Genomic DNA, 6,492 nt, shown 5'->3' with positions numbered 1-6,492 from the left:
TTAGCTTGATTTGGGTTCCAAAATCTACCTGAAAAGATCACTACATCAATCAGTGGGAGATAAATATTGGCCTCTGGGCTTGTGTGCCTCTCCTGACTCCTGTGTGCGTCATCTCTCACTCAGTGGGCCATAGAAAGCCTTTTTTTGTTTTATTTGTTTTCTAAATTCTCCCTGAAAAAATCATTTTATTTTATTTGGTTTCTAAATTCTTCCTGAAAAAATCATTTTATTCTATTATTTTTTTTTCCTAAAGTCTCCCTGAAAAAAAAAAAAAACAAATCAGTGGGAGATTAATATTGCCCTTTCTGCTTGTGTGCCAGTCTTGACTCCTGGGTGTGCCATCTCTCTCTCTCTCTCCAATTGTGGGCCATAGAAAGCCTATTATTTTTTTAGCTTGATTTGGGTTCCCAAATCTACCTGAAAAAATCACTACATCAATCAGTGGGAGATAAATATTGGCCTCTGGGCTTGTGTGCCACTCCTGACTCCTGTGTGCGTCATCTCTCACTCAGTGGGCCATAGAAAGCCTTTTTTTGTTTTATTTGTTTTCTAAATTCTCCCTGAAAAAATCATTTTATTTTATTTGGTTTCTAAATTCTTCCTGAAAAAATCATTTTATTCTATTAGTTTTTTTCCTAAAGTCTCCCTGAAAAAAAAAAAAATCAAATCAGTGGGAGATTAATATTGCCCTTTCTGCTTGTGTGCCAGTCTTGACTCCTGGGTGTGCCATCTCTCTCTCTCTCTCCAATTGTGGGCCATAGAAAGCCTATTATTTTTTTAGCTTGATTTGGGTTCCAAAATCTACCTGAAAAAATCACTACATCAATCAGTGGGAGATAAATATTGGCCTCTGGGCTTGTGTTCCACTCCTGACTCCTGTGTGCGTCATCTCTCACTCAGTGGGCCATAGAAAGCCTTTTTTTGTTTTATTTGTTTTCTAAATTCTCCCTGAAAAAATCATTTTATTTTATTTGGTTTCTAAATTCTTCCTGAAAAAATCATTTTATTCTATTATTTTTTTTTCCTAAAGTCTCCCTGAAAAAAAAAAAAAAATCAAATCAGTGGGAGATTAATATTTACATTTGTGCTTCAGTGACAGTCCTGCGTGTGTGGCATCTCTCTCATTTGTTGCCACCAACAACAGAGTGTGTAACATTGTGCCTGATTTTCGTTGTGGTCTCACTCACCTGTAAAGGGGTAGCTAAATCATACTGAAGTTATAGCTCACCGTGTAATTTGTGTGACAGCAACAAATACCGTTAGTTTGTTTACGTTTTTAAAACAATGAGGAAGTCTGGTGGAAGAGGTCGTGGCCGGGGGCGTTCATTGTCAGCTGGTAATGAGGGTAGTGGTAGTGGTGGAGCATCAGCTGGTCGTGGGAAAAAAAATATTGCACCTAAGTCTGGAGCTGTGGAGCCAGGTTCGTCGTCTGGCTACACAAGGCCTCGAACGCTCCCTTTTCTGGGAGTAGGAAAACCGCTTTTAAAGCCGGAGCAGCAAGAGCAAGTTTTGGCTTATCTTGCTGACTCAGCCTCTAGCTCTTTTGCCTCCTCTCGTGAAACTGGTAAATGTCAAAGCAGCGCGTCGTTAGTGGATGTTCACGGTCAGGGACAAGTCGCTTCCTTGTCCTCTTCAGCAAAAACAACAACAGAGAAGAATGCAGCAGGCGACACAACGGGTTACTCCATGGAGCTCATTACACATACCGTCCCTGGCTTAGAAAGTGAAGCAGTTAACAGTCCATGCCCATTACAAGTTGAATCTGACATGGAGTGCACTGATGCACAGCCACAGACAGACTACTATGCTGGTCCTTTGACTCAGACCACAACATTGCCCTCGCAGGGTAATGATCAAGAATCAGACCCTGATGAGACTATGTTGCCCCATCACGAACGCTATACCACCGACCGACACGGTGACACAGACGAAGTTGCACACGAGCTACAAGAAGAGGTAATAGATGACCCAGTTCTTGACCCCGATTGGCAGCCATTGGGGGAACAGGGTGCAGGCGGCAGCATTTCTGAAGCGGAGGAGGAGGGGCCGCAGCAGGCATCAACATCGCAACAGGTTCCATCTGCCGGGCCCGTATCTTGCCCAAAACGCGTGGCAAAGCCAAAACCTGTTGGAGGACAGCGTGGCCATCCGGTTAAAGCTCAGTCTGCAATGCCTGAAAAAGTATCCGATGCTAGAAAGAGTGCAGTCTGGCATTTTTTTAAACAACATCCAATTGATCAGCGCAAAGTCATCTGTCAAAAATGTTCAACTACCTGAAGCAGAGGACAGAATCTGAAAAGTCTCAATACAAGTTGCATGCATAGACATTTAACCACCATGCATTTGCAAGCCTGGACTAACTACCAAATGTCCCTTAAGGTTGTAGCACCCTCGGCCAATGAAGCTAGTCAGCAACGCAATATCCCTTCCGGCAGTGTAGGGCCACCATTTTCCGCACCACCTGCAGTATCTGTGCAGGTTTCTTTGCCAGGCCAAAGGAGTCAGGGTCAGGGAATCACCAGTTTCATAGTAGGAAACACTGCATCTAGGACACCGGCGGCAACAATACCATCTCCCACCGTCTCTCAGTCTGCCATGTCCACCGGCACCCCCGCTAGTTCCACGATCTCCAGCTCTCCAGTCCAGCTCACCCTACATGAGACTATGGTTAGAAAAAGGAAGTACTTAGCCTCGCATCCGCGTACACAGGGTTTGAACGCCCACATAGCTAGACTAATCTCGTTAGAGATGATGCCCTACCGGTTAGTTGAAAGCGAAGCTTTCAAAGCCCTGATGGACTACGCTGTACCACGCTACGAGCTACCCAGTCGACACTTTTTTTCCAGAAAAGCCATCCCAGCCCTCCACCAGCATGTTAAAGAGCGCATCGTCCATGCACTCAGACAATCTGTGAGCACAAAGGTGCACCTGACAACAGATGCATGGACCAGTAGGCATGGCCAGGGACGTTACGTGTCCATCACGGCACACTGGGTAAATGTGGTGGATGCAGGGTCCACAGGGGACAGCAAGTTTGGGACAGTTCTGCCTAGCCCACGGTCTAAGAAACAGTTGGCTGTAGCCGTTCGCACCCCCTCCTCCTCCTCCTCTTTGTCCTCCTGCAGAAGCGAGAGCTCGTCCACAGACCGCAGTCGCACAACCACTCCATCCGCAGCTGCCACTGTTGCACACCAGGTCTCCCATTATGGGGCAGCTACTGGCAAACGTCAGCAGGCTGTATTGGCTATGAAGTGTTTGGGCGACAACAGACAAACCGCGGAAGTTCTGTCCGAGTTCTTGCAGAAAGAAACGCAGTCGTGGCTGGGCACTGTAGATCTTGAGGCAGGCAAGGTAGTGAGTGATAACGGAAGGAATTTCATGGCTGCCATCTCCCTTTCCCAACTGAAACACATTCCTTGCCTGGCTCACACCTTAAACCTGGTGGTGCAGTGCTTCCTGAAAAGTTATCCGGGGTTATCCGACCTGCTCCTCAAAGTGCGTGGACTTTGCTCACATATCCGCCGTTCGCCCGTACACTCCAGCCGTATGCAGACCTATCAGTGTTCTTTGAACCTTCCCCAGCATTGCCTAATCATAGACGTTGCAACAAGGTGGAACTCAACACTGCACATGCTTCAGAGACTGTGCGAACAGAGGCGGGCTGTTATGTTTTTGTGGGAGGATACACATACACGGGCAGGCAGTAGGATGGCAGACATGGAGTTGTCAGGTGTGCAGTGGTCGAAGATTCAAGACATGTGTCAAGTCCTTCAGTGTTTTGAGGAATGCACACGGCTGGTTAGTGCAGACAACGCCATAATAAGCATGAGCATCCCCCTAATGCGTCTGCTGATGCAAAGTTTGACGCACATAAAGGATCAGGCGTCTGCAGCTGAGGAAGAGGAAAGCCTTGATGACAGTCAGCCATTGTCTGGCCAGGGCAGTGTACAGGACGAGTTAGTGGGCGAAGAGGAGGAGGAGGACGAGGAGGATGATGGGGATGATTATATTTGTAATGAGGAAGCTTTTCCGGGGCCACTGGAAATTGGTGGTGCGGCAAGGCCGGGTTCTGGTTTTTGGAGGGACACAAGTGACGTGGATTTGCCTGAAACTGCCCCTCAACCAAGCACAACCGGAGATTTGAGAACTGGAACTTTGGCCCACATGGCGGATTATGCCTTACGTATCCTCAAAAGGGACACACGCATAACTAAAATGATGAACGATGACGATTACTGGTTGGCCTGCCTCCTTGATCCTCGCTATAAAGGCAAATTGCAAAATATAATGCCACATCAGAACTTGGAACTAATATTAGCAACCAAACAATCAACTCTTGTTGACCGTTTGCTTCTGGCATTCCCTGCACACAGCGCCCGTGATCGTTCTCACACGAGCTGCAGGGGCCAGCAGACCAGAGGAGTTAGAGGGGCAGAAATCAGAAGTGGCGTTGGCCAGAGGGGTTTTCTGACCAGGTTGTGGAGTGATTTTGCTATGACCGCAGACAGGACAGGTACTGCAGCATCAATTCAAAGTGACAGGAGACAACATTTTTCCAGTATGGTTACAAACTATTTTTCATCCCTTATCGATGTTCTCCCTCAACCATCATTCCCATTTGATTACTGGGCATCAAAATTAGACACCTGGCCAGAATTGGCAGAATATGCATTGCAGGAGCTTGCTTACCCGGCAGCTAGTGTCCTATCAGAAAGAGTATTCAGTGCTGCATGTTCAATACTAACAGAAAAAAGGACTCGTCTGGCTACCCAAAATGTAGATGATCTAACCTTCATTAAAATGAACCACAACTGGATTTCGAAATCTTTTGCCCCACCTTGCCCGGCTGACACCTAGCTTTCCTATGTAAAGGTCTTGCCTGTGGACTATTCTGAACGACTTTTCCAATCTCGTAATTTGCAGCACCTGATTGTCCAGCATCCGACATGTTAACACCTCCCTAAATGGCCAAAGTCCCCACACGGGGCCGTGGTATCGCCACTTGGCGCCAGCACCCGTGAGAGTACTGTTTGTCTGAAGAGGTGGGTGTGCCCGCTTTTGGTCGACGGCACTGCCACTAGGTCCCTCATAGTACAATAAAGTGTCTGGCGGTGGTGGTGCGCACCCAACGTCAGACACACCGTTGTAATATGAGGGGCCCTGGGCCTGTACCGCCGGCCACAAGACAGTCCCCCCCCAGGTCAAACAGTGCTCTACAACTTGCAAAATTTTCTCTCACAGCTCCACCAATGTTTAGTCTATGCGCTGACATCCTTCAATGCCTGGCACTGTCAATACCATTGTATTGACATTTTTCTTATGTTAGGCCTTCGAAGCCTGTCTGCGGTCCCTCCTTCCACTAGGCCTCCACTGACCTGTCTACTGCTGCCCGTGTTCCCCTGGAACCAATTTTAAATTGCCTACAGCCAGCCCAATTGATTATGTTAGGGCTTCGAAGCCTGTCTGCGGTCCCTCCTTCCACTAGGCCTCCACTGACCTGTCTACTGCTGCCCGTGTACCCCTTGAACCAACATCAGAAAATATAAAAATAAGTATTTTGCTTATAAAAAAGAAAATACTGGAGAGATATCAAATGCAGACATTTTAACATTAAAAACAAACACATACAACAAAAATCTGGTACAGTACTAAAAATGGCCACCAGCTACAATAACTTTCTCCTGCAAGTAGTTAACTGAAAGTTTTTTTCAATTTAAAACACAGATATGGCATCCACCGAGTGTTGTCCTGTCGCGTCTTCTTTATATTATTGCCAAGAAGATGCAAAACAATGAAAATAATAAAATCATTATTTACCAAAAAAATAGAGTAAGTCAAAACCACATTGCAAATAAACATTCATTACAAATAAAGAAGCAGGGCGCGTCCGAGGGTGAGTATATACCTAATAAGAATATAATTACCCTCGGACGCGCCCTGCTTCTTTCCGACAGCCTTCCTTCCTAAGAATCAGCCCTTCCGTGGTGTAGAGAGAGGGTTTGTTACACTCCAAGGTGTTCCCCAGGTTGCCTTTCCTGAGCTTCGATCTTCATGCTCTCGTTTAGTAGTTGTCGGAAAGTAGGCTGCATTAGGCCTACAAATTGGGTATGGGGTGGAGAGAGATGGTGTGTTACACTCCAAGGTGTTCCCCAGGTTTCCTTGCCATTGCTTCGGTCTTCCGACTCTCGTTTAGTAGTTGTAGAAAACTACACTGCATTAGGCCTACAAATTGGGTATGGGGTGTAGAGAGATGGTGTGTTCCACTCCAAGGTGTTCCCCAGGTTTCCTCGCCAATGCTTCGATCTTCATGCTCTCGTTTAGTAGTTGTTGGAAACTACGCTGCATTAGGCCTACAAATTGGGTATGGGGTGTAGAGAGATGGTGTGTTCCACTCCAAGGTGTTCTCCAGGTTGCCTTTCCTGAGCTTCGATCTTCCGGCTCTCGTTTAGTAGTTGTTGGAAACTACACTGCATTAGGCCTACAAATTGGGTA

This window comes from Ranitomeya imitator, chromosome 2 (genome assembly GCF_032444005.1).
Source record: "Ranitomeya imitator isolate aRanImi1 chromosome 2, aRanImi1.pri, whole genome shotgun sequence".
NCBI classification, from domain to species: domain Eukaryota; kingdom Metazoa; phylum Chordata; class Amphibia; order Anura; family Dendrobatidae; genus Ranitomeya; species Ranitomeya imitator.
The sequence above is the reverse complement of the archived record's forward strand: the minus strand, read 5'-3'. Positions refer to the sequence as shown.